We start from the raw sequence: 17,948 nt of genomic DNA, 5'->3' as shown, positions 1-17,948 counted from the left end.
AAATCATGAATAAAGGTATCTAAAAAAAAAATTATGCCAGTCATTTGTTATTTGTTTTACGCCACTTTTTGGTGTATTTAATTCACAGATTTTGTCGCATTGGTGTTTTGCGACAAAATCTGTGACTTTACCCTGCTCACACCACTTTTGTAAAGTGGCTGAAAAAGGGGGCATTGCATGGACGGGTAAGAGGGTAAGAGGGTGACCTGCGGTTTGCTGCGTTTCTGGGTTATTCGGGTCTCTGGTGACCCAATAACTTGGAATAGGATGGTGATCGGTGGTGTGATAATACACCACTAATCACCATCCTTAGATCCTGAGAGGTGATGGTGACATCACCTCTCAGGATTGCTTCCGATTGGCTGGACAGGTGGGCGGGGGTTAACTTCCCCCAGCTCTGCTCTCCTCCTCCACACTGCTTCCTGGAGTGAGAGAGAGAGAAGCCCGTCGTCCAGCTCCTGGGCCCAGCACCCCCACTGAGCCACCATAGTGCCACTCTTAGCCTCCAGCCAGTGTTAGCGCATCGCCCACCCCACCGCTGATCAGCTTCGGACCGCTTTTTCACTTTTTTGGGGCTTTTTATTTTTTTATTTAGTTATTTTTTATTTATTTTTCTGTTAGGTTTAGAGTAAGTACACGAACACCCATGCCCCTACACACACGCGCACTAAATAAAGTTTTCCGCACACACACACTCACCTATGGCCCACCGGATGTTCTCGGTCGAGGAGGCATACGCCCAGCTTGTCTCCGACACCGAGAGCCCCAGTGAGGACGAGGATGACCCCACTTTCCTCTTGTCATCCGCGTCCTCCTCATCATCTAGTGATGATGATGAGCCCCCAGGCAGAGCCAGGAGCCCCCCATGCCAGAAACCCTGTGGCCCACACTAGTATGAGCAGCCCTGGGGCTTGTACTAGTTTTCCAGCCCTCCAGGTAAGTCCACCTGAGCCCCCTATCAGTGAACTTGTCTGGTGTACCCCAGAGGATTTTGAGCCCGTGATTCCTGACTTTGTTGGCCAACCAGGAATCCAGATTCCCACAGTGGGCTTCACTGAATATGACTATTTTAGGTTTTTTTCAGTGACCACTTTGTGAATCTGATGGTGGAGCAAACAAACTTGTTCGCCCAACAGTTCATTGCTCAACACCCTGGCTCCTTTTTGGCTAGGTCCGGTGGCTGGACTCCGGTCAGTGCAGCCGAGATGAGGACTGTGATGAATACCACACCTCGTGCCCGCTTAACGTCAACCACGTCGAGCTCACGAGACCTGGTATGATCACGGGTTTACCAAAAACATGAAGTTACGCCCTCCAGTGGAGCAAGTAAGGTCAGGTTGGTATAGTTTACACACACACCTCTGTCCACGCGGGCACAGAGAGGTAACAAGCTGGGAGAGCCTTTTCACTGCCGCAGTGAAACAGTGCCTCCTCAGCCCGGGTATCTGCCACCAGTTCTCGTTTGATATAAGCCCGGTCCGCTAACTGGATTATATAGGGTCAGAAACCAACCCGCGGTAGCTTATAACTAGGCCAAAACACGGATGAGGGAATTCGTGATCGAGATACAAGATAGCACAATATTAAATTATAGATTTAAGCGCCGTATGGGCACACTAGATTTAACACAAAATACACAGACAATATATACAGTGGTCTGAGGTTACAGATTACAGGTTATATGGTTACAACAGGGTTAAGCAGTGTAAAAGTCAGTTACCGGGTAAGATGAAATTTCCTTTGAGATGTTCTTTGCTGGAGTCCACATGAAGGGCCGTGATCTCAGCTATTTCCTGGGTCCCTCTAAACACATTTGTAGGATGTGACCCCTCTTCAGAGAAAGACGCGCCTACTTGCTGGCACCAGACTTTTAACCTGTAGCCAGTCCCTCCCCTCCCAGCCTCAGGGAGGGGTCCGCAAATGACCCACAAAACCCTTTAGGGTTCATAGCTCCAGACCAGAGGGTCACAGGGAGATGGTTCTGGGACCAATGGACTTGCCTGGGTTCCGGGTACAAGTACCTTGTCCAAACCTTGTACCGTTATGTGGTTTCTATGGGGAGATATGGATACCTCCCTCCCCTGACATCGTCCCATTAAACAAAGACCATGGGAACGTACCTCGTGGCCACCGGGACACAAATATGTATCCGGTTTGCGCCTGCGATGGCCAGGCGATTCATAATTCCTTATAAATGGTAGGTGCCAACATGTTTGGGAGGGCTCATTGATCCTGGGCAAGGGCAGATACCCCATGCTGGGAGCTTTCCTGCACGATTCAGCATGGCTCCAAAGTGGTGGACTGAGGTGTGACCTTTTCCTTGAAGCCGGGACCCCCTGGTGGGCTTTCTTCCTTGCCAACTGACACTCAGATGGCTGGGAAGGGGGGGGAAGGGGGAACTTATTTTGCATGTACACTGAACATGCCAAGAGGTGCATCAAATGACAATCAGGGCTGGGGGGGGGGGGCTTTGAAGCAGGGCCCTCCTGTGGAGTTCACTATCTCCTTTATCTGTCAGCAACTGGGGGGTGTGAGGACATGGCTGACAGTAAATATTAATCCATATTCCTCACAAGGATGTTTTGGGGGCTTGTGCTGCACATCGGCCTAGTCAAAAAAAAACTGTGTTAGGCAGTACTGGAGAGGGGACGTCCTCTACCAGACCCCACTCTACTGTATGGCCATGACACGTTCCCGTTTTGAGGCCATCCGGAATAACTGCATTATGCAGATAATGCAGCATGTCCCCCACAAGGTGATCCTGCCGATGACCGCCTGTACAAAATCAGGCCGGTCATCGATCACTTCGGGACCAAACTTTTGGAGGCCTATGTACCTGGAAGGGAGGTCGCTGTTGATGAGTCTCTCATTGCTTTCAAGGAGAGACTGATTTTCCGCCAGTATGTTCCCTCTAAGAGGGCAAGGTATGGCGTGAAGCTGTACAAACTTTACCTCAGGGTACACTTACAAGTTTTGTGTGTATGAGGGGTGAGATTACCATATTGAACCCAGAGAATGTCCCCCCACTCTGGGTGTTAGCGGGAAACTTGTGTGGTACCTTATGCACCCACTGCTAGATAAGTGTTACCACCTGTACGTGGATAAATTTTATACTAGTAAACCCTTGTTCCAGTCCCTCGCCGCCAGATCCACGTCTGCTTGTGGGACCGTAAAGAAAAATCAACGCGGCCTCCCTACCTACCCTGTACAAGTACCTATCACCAGGGGTGAGACCCGTACCCTTACTAGTGGAAACCTATTGCTGGTCAGATATAAGGACAAGAAAGATGTCCTTGTACTGTCCACAATTCACGGTAACGGCATCACCCCTGTCCCTGTGTGAGGTACCGTGGCAACGGCCTTCAAGCACGATTGTATCGTCGACTACAATCGGTATATGGGAGGAGTTGATCTCTCTGATCAAGTCCTCAAGCCATATAATGCCATGCTCAAAACCCAGGCATGGCACAAAAAAGTTGCGGTCTACTTGTTACAAGTTGCCTTGTACAACTCTTTTGTGCTGTCCCGGAGCGCTGGCAACACAGGGAAATTCCTCCAGTTCTATGAGGCAGTCCTCAAGGCCCTGATCTTTTCTGACTGGGAAAGAGCAGGCCGGAGTACCTCGGGAACTGGAGGCGCCCGGATCGTCCCTGGCCAACACTTTCCAGGTGTGCGCCCGGATCGTCCCTGGCCAACACTTTCCAGGTGTGGTTCCCGATACTTTAAAGAAGGGACAGTCCCAAAAAAAGTGCAGAGTGTGTCACAGGAGGGGGATACGGAAGGACACCACCACCCAGTGTGACACGTGCCCCGATCCTCTGGGCTTCTGCATTGACGGTTGCTTCAGGGAGTACCACACTTCCATGGAGTACTAAATTTATAATCCCCTTCCCTAATTTTAATTCTATTTAGCTACTGACAATCACCCAGAAAAAAAAAAAAAAAAAAATATGGTTTTCAGACTTGAGACACTAAAACAATAAAAATAAAAAAATCATCATATTATTTTGTAAAACTAAAATAAATACAAAAAGTATACATATTGGGTATCGCGCGTCCATAAGAATCTGCTCTATAAAAATTCCCCATGACCTATCACCTCAAATGAACACAGTCAAAAAATAAAAACGGTGTAAAAAAAGCAATTATTTTTTTGTCAACTTACGTCACAAAAAGTGTAATAGCAAGCGATCAAAAAGTCATATGCCCCCCAAAATAGTGCCAATAAAACCGTCCCCTCATCCCACAAAATATGAGCCCCTACCTAAGGCAATTGGTTAAAAACTTTAAAAAAAATGACACTCAGACTATAGAGATACTAAAATGTTTTTTTGGGGGGGTTTAAAAAGGATATTATAGTGTAAAACCTAAATAAATTTAAGAAAGTTGACATATTAGATATTGCCGCGTACGTAAGAATCTGCTCTATAAAAATACACAGTCAAGAAAATAAAATAAAAACTGTGCCAAAACAGCTATATTTTGGCAAATTTTCCATTTTAATTCATTTTTTCCAGTAACAAAGCAAGGGTTTACAGCTAAACAAAACTCTATATTTATTGCCCTGATTTTGTAGTTTATAGAAACACCCCATATGTGGTTGTAAACTGCTGTATGACCAAACGGCAGGGCACAGAAGAAAAGGAACTTCATATGGTTTCTGGAAGGCAGATTTTGATGGCCTTTTATTTTTTTTGACACCATGTCCCATTTGAAGAACCCCTGATACACCCCTAGAGTAGAAAATCCAAAAAAGTGACCCCATCTAAGAAACTACACCGCTCAAGGTATTCAAAACTGATTTTACAAACTTTGTTTGTAGGTGTTCCTCAAGAGTTTATGGCAAATGTAGATGAAATTTCAGAATAAATTTTTTTTGTAACCTTGCCTCACAAAAATGTAATATAGAGCAACCAAAAATCATATAAACATAAGGCTGGAGTAGAGGTAACACTCCTGTTTTCTGAGATTTCTGAGTTGTGTTATCTAATCTAAGCAAACACCTTCAATTGCTTTTCAATGGCTTTTGTCTCAAGATAACGCTTTGAGTTAAGAAATTTGAATTAAGAGCTGGAGTGCTAACCCTGCTCCATCTGTACTCTAAAAATATTCCCAACAAAACTGCCACCTAAGGCGGTCACTAAGGGGCCTTAGGCTGGGCCGCCGCGTTTTTACGGCGGCCCGGTCTAAGTGCTGCACGGATCCCCCGTGCAGCGGAGAGCACGGACCCGGCTCTCACATGAGAGCCGGGACCGGCAGAAGTGCCGATCCGGGCTGTTTAACCCTTTACATGCCGGGCGCAATGGCGCCCGCTGCATGTAAAGTGGTGACAGAGGGAGCGGACTCCCTCTGTCTCCCATCAGAACCCCGAAAATAAGATCGCGGGATTCTGATATGTTCGGAAGCTTACCTTGCTTCCGATCAGGGCCCCGAGCCTGTCTTCAGTTGTCTCCAGCAGGCTGTGCCTCTCTGGCGCAGCCTGCTGGTCAAGGTTTGAATAGCATTGCTATTGAAATGTAATGCCTTATAGAGATAATGCATTCCATTTTAAAAGCAATCAAAATACTGTATATTATAGTCCCCTTGTGGGACTTTTAAGTAGTAAATAATTTTTTTTTAAATACACATTTAAAAAAAATTCCATAAAATAAAAAAATATGCTTTTTTTTCCATTGAAAATACGCTTTTCAATGAAAAAAATTGCAAAAACAAAATATCCCCCATATGTTTGGTATTGCCGCGTCCGTAACGACCCGGACTACATAAATATTACATAAATTATCCCCTATGGTGAACGCCGTAAAAAATAAAAATAAAAAAAAGACAGAATTTCTAATTTATTCTTAGTTTCCACCGAAAAAAACATAATAACAAGCGATCAAAAAGCACCATTTACTCCAGAATGATACCAATGAAAAATACAAGTTGTCCCTCAAAAATCAAGCCCTCACACAACTCTATAGAAAAAGAAAAAAAAAAGTTATGGGTCTTGTGAAGTGGCAATGCAAAATCATTTTTTGGGTTAATAAAAGGGGTTTTATTGGAAAAAAAAGTAGTAAAACGTAAAAAAAATTATAAGTATTTAGTATCACTGTAATCGTACTGACCCAGAGAATAAAGATATTATGTTATTTGTACCGAAAAATGAACGCCGTAAAATTTATAATGTAAAAACACAGTGGCAGTATTGCTATTTTCCCCCATCTCCCTCCCAGAAAGAGTTAATAAAAGTTAATCAGAAAGTTATGTGTACCTCAAAATGGTGCTATTAAAAACTACAACTTGTCCCGTAAAAAACAAGCCCTCATAAAGCTATATAGAAAAAAATATAAATTTATATATATAAATATATAAAATTAAAAAGTTATAGCTCTTGGAACGAGACCATGAAAAAAGGAAGAAAAACGCTTGGTCATAAAGGCCCAAACAGGCTTTGTCACTAAGGGGTTAATATCTATTTTTGGAGGTATTACTATGTATTATAGAAGTAGAGAAATTGAAACTTGGAAATTAGAATTTTTTTTTTTTTTTATTGTAAATTTGGTATTTAAAAAAAAATAAAAATGAATTTTTTTGACTCCATTTTACTAGTGTCATGAAGCACAATATGCGACGAAAAAACTCAGAATGGCCTGGATAAGTAAAAGCGTTTTAAAGTTATTCACACATAAATTGACACAGGTCTGATTTGCAAAAAATGGCCTGGTCCTTAAGGTGAAAATAAGCATGGTCTTTAAGGGGGTTTAAGACTGTACCTGTTCTGTTTTACAAGGAATTCAAAGAGGGCCTTTCATCAGTTTTTGCTTGCTAAAATGATTACCTCACGCTGTAGCCCAAGATTAGGAGATGTCATTGTGCTCATTTACTTTCAGATATGCTCCTTGTTTGGAGTGCTGTGCCCCCTGTTTGGTTTTGGCACTCTGTATTCTCATCAATAGCATCGGTACAGGGAGGAGGAAATGGCTGTGTTTCTCAAGGGGCGTCTCCTTCTCCTTGGCTGCCCAATCTCAGTGGAGTACATCACAGCCAGAAAGAAGGTAAGCTTTTATTTTCTCCCTGGCTGTGACATGGTCCACTGCAATTGGACAGCTCACAGCTACTGATATACAGAATTCTGTGGTTAACTAGATAATTCTGACTACAAACAGTCTCCACTGTAGTCAAGTAAGGGGAGAAGGGGTCAGCGCTTATAGGTTGTATTAGGCCTTCACCCCTTAGTCTACTTTCACACTGGGGTTTTGGCTTTCCGTCTGTGAGATCCGTTCAGGGATCTCACAAGAGGTCCAAAATGCATCAGTTTTGCCCTAATGCATTCTTAATAGATAAGGATCCGCTCAGAATGCATCAGTTAAGTCTCCATTCCGCTCTGGAGGCGGATACCAAAACACTGCTTGCATTGTTTTGGTGTCCGTCTGATGAAACTGAGCCAAACGGAACCGTCCGGACACACAATGTAAGTCAATGGGGACGTATCCGTTTTCACTGACACAATCTGGCACAATAGAAAACGAATCCGTCCTCCATTGACTTTCAATGGTGTTGGCTATGTTAAAGATAATACAAATGGATCCGTTCTGAACGGATGCAGACGGCTGTATTATTTGAATGGATCTGTCCATGACGGATCCGAACAAAACACAAGCGTGAAAGTCTTATTTGAACATGAAGTCCTACAGGAGCATGGCTCATTGATACAGCAGGTAACAAGAATAGGTGTTTACTCAGTATTGGGGCAGTGTGCCAGTTACAGTCCTTCTGTCAGAGGGTAAAGGCTTATCAATTATAACAAAGTGGCTCTTTACAGAGACCCTAGGCTTGGTGGTTACACTTCTTAGCAGATGCACACTGGTTATATTTCTTGACAGAGGCACTATATTTATCAGTTATCAGACAAAATAATATAACTCTTCTCTGCACGTTTATTAGGTGCCAATCCACTTAACAGGACAGTATGACTAGCTCCACCACACACTGTGCCAATGCAGCTTTATTCTATTCTCAGGCATTCATCAGGCAGCCAGACTGGCTAGTCATACTTGTCTTGGTTCCTCTCTCTCAGGTGTGGCTTACCCACAATCTCTTTGGGTTAGGATTTGGTGACAAACTTTAGACTCAGGCAATTGTCATGCAGCTCACAGTCAGGTGTAGTATAGGGTGTGGAATACCTTGCCCTTAACTCTTGGGGATGTCACAAAGCTCAGGTGGCCCAATTCTCTCATTGCTTAGCAACTAGCTCACTGGCATATGTATGAGGGGTCAGGAGACACATATGTCGGCAGAATGAACTACAGGTATCTTGCATATTGCTAGCCTTGCAACTTATGTTCTCTCTGATGTCAGGCAGGCCACAGTGATTGAGACGAACTACCTCAGCAGCAGAGAAAAAATGAGGATTGGGGACACATTACAGCTGTGGTTCCTTACCTGTGTCTCAGAAAGTCTTGGAAAATGGAGTTGTTTTTAAACAAGTTGGGGATCACTTTATTACAACCTATTTAGTGAAGGAGAGACATATTTTGAGCTGTCCTAAAGTCAGAAAACGTTGCGGTCCCCAATGCATGGGCCACATTTTTGCGGCTGCCGCAAGTGGATCCAGACCCATTCAACTTGAATGGGTCCATGATCCATCTGCACTGCAAAAAAATAAAACGTGTTTTTTGCGGTGCGGAGACACAGAGAGAAACCCCACGGAGGCACTCCGTATTGCTTCCATGGGGTTCCATGCCTCCGTTCCGCACCTTCCTGATTGCGAACCTATTTAAGTGAATGGGTCCGCATCCGTGATGCGGTGTGCACACGGCCGGTGCCTGCCATATGGGCACGGACGGGCAACGGCCGTGTGAATGAGGTCTTAGGGTCCATTCACACGTCCGTTGTTTCTTTCCTGATCTGTTCCGTTTTTTGCGGAACAGATCTGGACCAGATCTGGACCCATTCATTTTCAATGGGTCCTGAAAAAAAAATCAGACTTACGGACATGTGAATGGACCCTAAGGCTCCATTCACACGTCCGTAACGTGTTTTGCGGATACACGGAGCCACGGATTCGCAAAACACGGAAAGCGGCAATGTGCATTCCGCATTTTGCGGACCGCACATTGCCGGCACTAATAGAATATGCCTGTTCTTGTCCGCAATTGCGGACAAGAATAGGACATGTTCTATTTTTTTGCGGAAACGGAAACACGGATGCGGAAGTGCGGATCCGCAAATGTGGATGCGGACAGCACATTCCGGCCCCATTGAAAATGAATGGGTCTGCACCCGTTCCGCAAAATTGCGGAACGGATGCGGATCCATTTTGCGGACGTGTGAATGGACCCTTAGAGTTTTGGCACATGTAAAACTCAAGCTTTATTTTAAAGGTAGGTTTCTTCGTTCAGGTTTTTTAGGAAGTTTTTAAAACTAAAGCCAGGAATAGATTCAAAAAGAGAAGGCATAGTGTTTGCTTTACACATTTGTCCTCAGTATCTACATTTTCATTCCCTGCATTTTCTAGAGTGAAATGTTATTTGGATGCATCTAAATATAAAAATAACTACTCCCAAGAAATAACAGGTGTTGGAAGATTTTTTTTTAATTATGTAGGAGGATAAAAAAATATGACCAGGTTTACACATATGGTGCAATTAGCATTAAACGCTGCATCAAAGTTAACAGGTTGCTGTCATTAAATAATGTATGAAAGATTCTGTATGCATTCTTTTTAATTGTAGAAATGGTAAAAATACAGAAGGAAGTGCGGAAGAGCGGTTGCTATGAAGATGAAGTGACAATTTCTCCCCTCACCCACTCTACAATTGTTATTTAGTAAGTGAATATCTAAATAATTGACACCAGTGTTCCGTAATAAAAATTCTTCACAGCATTAGGCCTTAGGCTAGGTCTACACGACGACATTTGTCGCTCAACATTTTGTCACATCAATGTCGCACGACAATTTTTATAATAATAGTCTATGGTGTCACACTGCGACATGCGACATGCTGCGACTGTCACGTCGCAATCGCAGCATGTCGCATTGTGACACCATAGACTATCATTATAAAAATTGTTGCGCGGCATTGGTGCGACAAAATGTCACGCGACAAATGTTGCAGTGTAGTTGTGCCCTATCTGTTGCGCGACATATTGTCGCACGACACATGTCATCATGTAGACCTAGCCTTATTCACACATCCATGTCTGTGATGAAATCTTTGATAAGATTCTTAGTGATTCATGCGTGAAGATCTCCTCGAAGAATCCATGTTTGGTTTGTGTCTGTTTTTTGCTTCAAATGTGTCATCTGTGTTCCACTGACACTGCACGGCGGTAAACTCATTTTCAAAGCCTCTCCTATAAATTGTCCATGAAACACGGATGAAATTTAGATGACCGTGTTTGGTCCATGTTTTTATTGATCCATAGACTATAATAAGTGATGGATCAGTAAAAACACAGACAAAAATAGGGCATGCTTCCGTGTTAAAGCCAGGCACCCACGAACCGTGTTAAAACACATATGTGTGAATACACACATTAAAATGAACGGTTACGTGTGCTGTCCGTGGAATAAGGATTAGGGTGTTTTTACTTTACCAAGTAGTTTGTAACACAGCAAAAACTGGGTGGCAAAACCAGATAATTACAAAAAGTCATCCCATTCACTTCTATGGGATGGCTACTTCCTACACCAGTGTATACTTCTTGTAGTTACACCTGCTCATGGCTGCGATGTCAACAGTGATTAAGTAAACAATGAAGGGAAGGATGGGTGCTCTTCAACCAGCTGATCGGCCCGGATGCTGGGTGTCGGACCCCCGCCGATCTGATATTGATAACCTATCCTGAGGATAGGTCATGAATATTAAAATCCCAGAAAGCCGCTTTAAAATGTTTCCAATAATATTTGAAAATGCCACCTTTCTTAATGGGGTAATCCCATCTGGGATAGGATATGCCATCAATGTCAGATAGGTGTGGGCCCTAGGTGAAGGGGCAGTATAAATACCCCACAAGTGACCCCATTTTGGAAAGAAGACACCCCAAGGTATTCCGTGAAGGGCATGACGAGTTCCTAGAATATATTTTTTTGGGCACAAGTTAGCGTAAAATGTTTTTTTTTTTCTCTTACAAAGTCTCATATTCCACTAACTTGTGACAAAAAATAAAATTTTACTTGAGCTCGCCATGCCCCTCAGAAATACCTTGGGGTGTCTTCTTTCCAAAATGAGGTCACTTGTGGGATATTTTTACTGCCCTGGCATTTTAGGGGAGCTAAAGCGTGACAAGAAGTCTGGAATATAAATGTCTAAAAAATTTTACGCATTTGGATTCCGTGAGGGGTATGGTGAGTTCATGTGAGATTTTATTTTTGGTCACAAGTTAGTGGAATATGAGACTTTTTAAGAAAAAAAAAAAAAAAAAAAAAAAAAAAAATTTCCGCTAACTTGTGCCCAAAAATTTTTTTTCTATGAACTCGCCATGCCCCTCAAAAGTGATCTTTATAGCGCCACAGCGATTTTACTGTGTTTTTGCAGTAATCAGAAAAAAATCATTTCTGTCACTGCGGTGGGGTCGACTGAACACAAGTGTGCGCACAAGATCAAGCCTGATCGGGCGAACACTGCGTTTTTTGTAGAGCCTATAGAACATGTCCTATTCTTGTCCGCAATTGCGGACAAGAAAAGGCATTTTCTATATAGTTCTGGCAATGTGCGGATCCGCAAAATGCGGAAAGCACATTGCCGGTGTCCGTGTTTTGCAGATCCGCGGTGTCCGTGTTTTGCGGATCACATATGGACGTCTGAATGGACGTCTGAATGGAGCCTTACAGGGGGGTGATCAATGACAGGGGGGTGATCAGGGAGTCTATATGGGGTGATCAGGGATTAATAAGTGACAGGGGGGGGGGTGTAGTATAGTGTGGTGCTTGGTGCTACTTACAGAGCTGCCTGTGTCCTCTGGTGGTCGATCCAAGCAAAAGGGACCACCAGAGGACCAGGTAGCAGGTATATCAGACGCTGTTAACAAAACAGCGTCTGATATGCGTTTCAAGGGTTAAAAAAATTGCATCTACAGCCTGCCAGCAATGATCACCGCTGGCAGGCTGTAGATCAACTCGTTTACCTTCCGATCCTGTGAACGCGAGCTCCTGTGAGCACGCGTTCACAGGAAATCTCGCGTCTCGCAAGATGACGCGCCGATACGTCAATGAGGAATAACCCAGCCGCCCGCAGGACTCATCCCTGCATTAGGCGGTCGGGAGCTGGTTAATAGTACACACTCAGATTGGGTCACTGTCACTAGTGGAGTACCTCAGGGGTCAGTATTGGGCTCTATTCTCTTCAATATATTTATTAATGATTGTGGCAAAACCAACTTCACCACTGGGTGCTGGAGAAGCCGGGTTGCCAGCCTCTTGCCCCAGGATTATGGGCCCTCTCATCAGCCCATGCTAAACTTAAACCCCATGGCGATTTGACTGTGTTTGTGGCAACTGAGCGCTGTTTGGATATATTGAGCGCTCAGATCCAAGCCATCTGGGGATATGTTAAATGTCTATGTTTACTGTAATGGTTGGGACATTGTATATTTGAGTAGTGATGTCTGTCCTATTGTCTCCACGTATGTATTGGCGATGTCCCTTTGTCCTGAGAGATAATTTAATTACTCCTCGGTTGTCTCCAGGACAGAAGACATTGTGAATTTTGTGTGGGAGTGTTTTACTGTATTGTACGTGTTTATTGGTTGTTTTTACAAACCCTGTGGGTGGTATTAGTGTGTAACAATGTTATATAAGAACAATAAACACACAGCTCTGGCGGTCCACTGCTTTACCCTCAACACGGAGCCTCGTCTTGTTCTTGGGGGGATTCACGGTATGCTGTTAGAGACTGATTGCTAGGAGTGTAAGCCGCTTGGGTGCGTTTCCTATTCGTCTGCTATCAGCTATTCATGAGGTTCCGTTCGGGAGTTTGGAGTACTCCCTTGTATGTCGTTACAATGATCTTGTAGAAGGCTTGCACAGTAAAATATCAATTTTTGCAGATGATACTATACTGTGTAAAGTAATTAACACAGAAGAGAACAGTATACTACTACAGATGGATCTGGATAGATTGTGGGCTTGGACAGATAAGGTGTAACACTGACAAATGTAAGGAAGGAATGGTAAGTTCTAATGCAAGTCACCAGTATATACTAAATGGTAACACTGACATGGAAAAGGACTTAGGAATTTTAGTGGACAGCAAACTATGCTGCAGAAACCAGCATCGGGCAGCTGCTGCCAAGGCCAATAAGATAATGGTTTGCATCAAAAGAGGCATAGATGCCCCTGATGAGAACATAGTCCTGCCACTTTACAAATCACTAGTCAGACCACACATGGAGTACTGTGTACAGTTCTGGTCTCCTGTGAAAAATACAGATATAGTAGAGCTGGAGAGGGTTCAGAGGAGGGCAACTAAAGTAATAACTGGAATGGGGGACTACAGTACCCTGAAAGATTATCAAAATTAGGGTTATTCACTTTATAAAAAAGACGACTGAGGGGAGATCTAATAACTATTGCAAGGGATCCTTTTACTTCAGGGGGTAGGGCTCACAGACTTCTTCACCAGACACCAAGATAAGGTCCAAACCTGTGATTTATTCAGGACACTTCAGCCAATACAGGTAATGAAGTCGCAGCTTCACCTAAATACGTGTGACATTCACACAAAATAATAAACACTTACCCGGCTAGGCTCTAACTAATACATATAACGTGTCTCCCTGACTCACCTACATAATACAGTTGACACACTGTCTCAGATGCTGCTTTCTCAGCCAATTGTCCAGCAGCCTCCAGGCTGTCACTATACCACCCACAGTTCCCCACAGGAAGAGATTTTGCCACACAGCCTCATGGCCCCTCAGTCCTCCTGACTGAGACCACACACAGAGCCTCTGCAGGTCTCTATTCTCAGATAACAATCTTCCTCAGAATGACAGCCTGGGACAGGTTTTTATTTCCCCTTAACGCTCCCTGGAGATCCCTCAGGCTTAGGGGAAAACAAGCCCTGGAATAGGGTGGACTGGAGAGGTTACACTGCCAACCCTACCTTCCCCAGTCCAATAAAATCCTGTCGATGAACTACTAAAGAAAAATAGCTTCAACAACTATGTTTGCTGAAGCCAGCACCATCCTGGATCTTATTTACTTAACCCAGTTGAGGAACCTGGGTGAGATATACACCCCTTCTGGGACTTTCTCACACATTTCACTGTTCACATCACCACACTATGTTTAAATATATCAGGTGTCAGTACAGAGATCTCTCCCATCTGGAGGAAAGAAGATTTGTACACAAACATAGAAGAGGATTCTTTACGGTAAGAGCAGTGAGACTATGGAACTCTCTACCTGAGGAGGTGGTGATGGTGAACTCATTAAAAGGCCTCTTTCACACGAGCAAGTTGTAAACTCCGGACTCGGAGTGTAAGCATAAAACAGCTCCCGTCCTGAACTCCCAGCACTGTCGGGGTGGGGATAGCATTAGATTTATTTATGTAACCCTTACAGTTCTGAAATGTATTGGATAACAGTGACAGCATTATGTCAGTGTTCTCCAATCAATTCCAGAACTGTAAGGGTTGCATAGCTTTATAAATCAATATAATGCTATGCGACCCGGCAGTGCTGGGAGTTTAGGACGGGAGCTGTACAACTTGCTTGTGTGAAAGTGTAGTGGTGGGGTGGGCACTACACAAGGGTCAATTGGGTCACGTGTTACTCATACTCCTAAGGGACAGTGACATTATGTTTATTCATGCATTTTAATGTAATTTTCTGTGTGTTTTACATGTGTAGTTTTCCCTGTTACATGCATAGCAGGCCTATTGGGGTGTAGTTAGACATCCTAGACACTAGAGGGAGATAGGGAGCCCCTAGTATAAATGTCCTGGCCCAGACAGGGAGGGGTTAGGTCTGTAGTCAGGAGTCTGTGGAGACAGAAGTGAGAAGGCACCAGCCAGGGATATGCTCAGGGCCTCCTCCTGACATGCAGCTGGATAGTCCAGGCTTCTAGTTGCCACCAGGAGGCTAGTGAAGGAGTACAGCCTGCCTGGAGACCATTCATCCATTAACCACAGAAGAAACAACCCCAGTAGTAGGAATGGTCCTCCTGGGAGAAACCTGCAGTTACCAACACAGCAGATCCAGTATGACCAGCTCAGATAAGTAAGCTGATGGGCAGAGGTACTATAAGATAGAAGCAAGGGTCAATACGGGAGGAAGATTTATTACCAAGGATTAAAGACAGCATTTAGGCATCCGGGCCTTGGGATCCAGCCAGCCAGAATAGCTGTGGAGATAGTGCAGCCTGGTCTGTGAAGCATTAACTGTTTACCCTCCAAGTATCTTGCAAGATTAATACCTGCCATCTTACTGCAATAAACCTGCTTGTGAATTATATGATTCAAGGGACTGCATAATCAACTGTCTGTACAAAGTTGGACTGTTACCAAGTAAAATCAACGTTTGGTTCACCATACCATCTGTGTACCTCAATTACTACTACTATCAATCGGTGTGCCACCATTACAGGCACTGGCGTCACGATCCTTAAAGGGACCTTGCCTCAGGCACTCAAAATACCTGCAACATCCAGGGCACCTCATACACCATCAGGCCTGGTCCCTATTTACAGAGTGTGCCCCAGAGGAACTTGTGTCTACCTCTCCTTCACTGCCGCATGCCTGCCCAGGGTTCCCCTCCAAAAAGTGAGTAACCCTCGATTGCCCATAACAGTGACCTCACTATCGCAATACCCTGCAGGTCTGGCGTGTTGCAAAAGTGGGCCAAAGAGTTCAAGAGGGGACTGGATGCATTTCTGGAGTGTATTATATTATAGGTTATAGTTATTAGATTTCTGGAGAGGTTGTTGATCCAAAGACTTATTCTGATTGGAGTCGGAAAGGAATTTTTCCCCTTAAAATTAGGAAAATTGGCTTCTACCTCACAGGGTTTTTTGCCTTCCTCTTAATCAATTTGCAGGATAACAGTCTGAACTGGATGTTACATTCCTACAGATGTAGCCATCATTATTTTCACTGGCTTAACACATTAACACAACAAAAACATTACAGTAATACAATCAATCACATTAAAATAACTATCCTGTCACAGCTGGTGTCAAAATAATGCAGACTACATCTTATTAAAAATACATAAATCAGGCCAATCAGTAGGGACCTACCTATAGGATTCATTAAGGTAGTAGTTGCCTTACGGCCCCTCTGCCCCACGAAGAAACCACTCTTACAAATGGTACATTACAATATTTGGGCATCCTCTTACAGATTCTGCATTGGGGCCTGGAAAATTCATGTTATGCCTCAAGTTTATTGGCACAATACACTTGAAAGAGTAGAAATAGCTTGTCTCTGCAACTTGCAGGAGGTGTCATGGAGTAGGACATGGGACATACTGTCTTCGAGGCTGAAAGGAAAACAGCAGTTATTTACACATCCTAAGAGATAATCGGCTGTCAGACTCCGAGGATAGAAGGAAATGTAATCAGAAATGGCCTTTCAACATTATTTGCAGCTCTTGTCTTCCCATTTTTATTCACTTAGTATTTCACAATGGAAGAAGGACACCGGTAACCAGCTATGAATAATGAAAAGTATCTCCTGGAAGGGTTCTAGTTTCCACTCAATACACATATGTCTAGTTGTCTACTGAGGCATGTACTGTAATCCAGTGAATAAGACTCCACATGTACGACCAACTACAAACAAGCAACAGTAGGGTTCCCAACAAAGTGTGTGAACTGCACCACTGTATTCATTCATATGCGTCCTTACCATGGCATGCTCCACTGGATGCTATATATGAGGAGATATTCATTAAAGCCTGTGTAGCAGCATGTGGAGGCCAAAAGGCTGTGTACTACAGGATCATACAGTCCTGGTGCACTGCTGTACAGCCACGTACATATAGGATGTGTGCATTGAGCCTAAGATGAACTAGAAATGGTTTGTGGAAGGATGAAAAATCAAAAACATCACTGTGTCAGGGAATTTTATGGATCCATACTGACCTCTGTATGGCTCCTATTTCATACAGAGGTGTTCAAAGGTTTTTCTCACAAATATATACATAAGTCTTGTCATACATGGCTACAGACAGCGTGCAGAAATTTTTGTCTGGGTTACTCCCGGATGATATGCTGGAGAGTGGACCGTTCCCGCTGCATCCCATTATAGTCAATGAGGTTCGGTGGGCATGCGGCACTGTACAACTATGCTGGATCCAGAGAACTCCATCAGGTTGTCCTCTGCCGGAACAGCCTGCCAAATTTGACGCTTGTGAGAAAGTAGCCTTAGTTCACTTGATTAAAAACAGTTGTCAGTGATGTCATAGAATAATTTGGGTATAGGGGTACCGCACACCCTATGGGAAAGTGTTCAGTGAAAGGCTCTCCAGTCCATAAAGATAGATTCAAAGTAAGTAGTCCATATATAAAGACAATGGGGGAGATTTATCAATCTGGGGTAAAGTAGAACTGGCTTAGTTGCCCATAGCAACCAATCAGATTCCACCTTTCACTTTTCATAGTTCCTTTGAAAAATGAAAGTAGGAATCTGAGTGGTTGCTATGTGCAACTAAGCCAGTTCTACTTTACACCAGTTTGATAAATCTCTCCCAATATATTCCTTTTCAGAAAAGGTAGGTAGCAGTAATATCAGATTCAAATAGGCTGCTGTTTCGGTCAACATTAAGGGATTGTCCTTCGGATAGGTCATCATTAATATCTGATCAGTGGGGGTCTAACACCCGGCACCCCTGCTGATCAACTGTTTTAAGAAGTGGTGGTGGTGATCCATGCGAGCGCTTCTTTCACGGGGCGCCAATGACGCACTCGGTCTCCCATCAGCCTGCTGTTTAGCTTCGGGAGCGAGGATCTGTGTTTGGC

Source organism: Bufo gargarizans, chromosome 4, assembly GCF_014858855.1.
Source record: "Bufo gargarizans isolate SCDJY-AF-19 chromosome 4, ASM1485885v1, whole genome shotgun sequence".
In the NCBI taxonomy this organism is placed as follows: Eukaryota; Metazoa; Chordata; class Amphibia; order Anura; family Bufonidae; genus Bufo; species Bufo gargarizans.
This window is presented reverse-complemented; position numbering follows the sequence as displayed.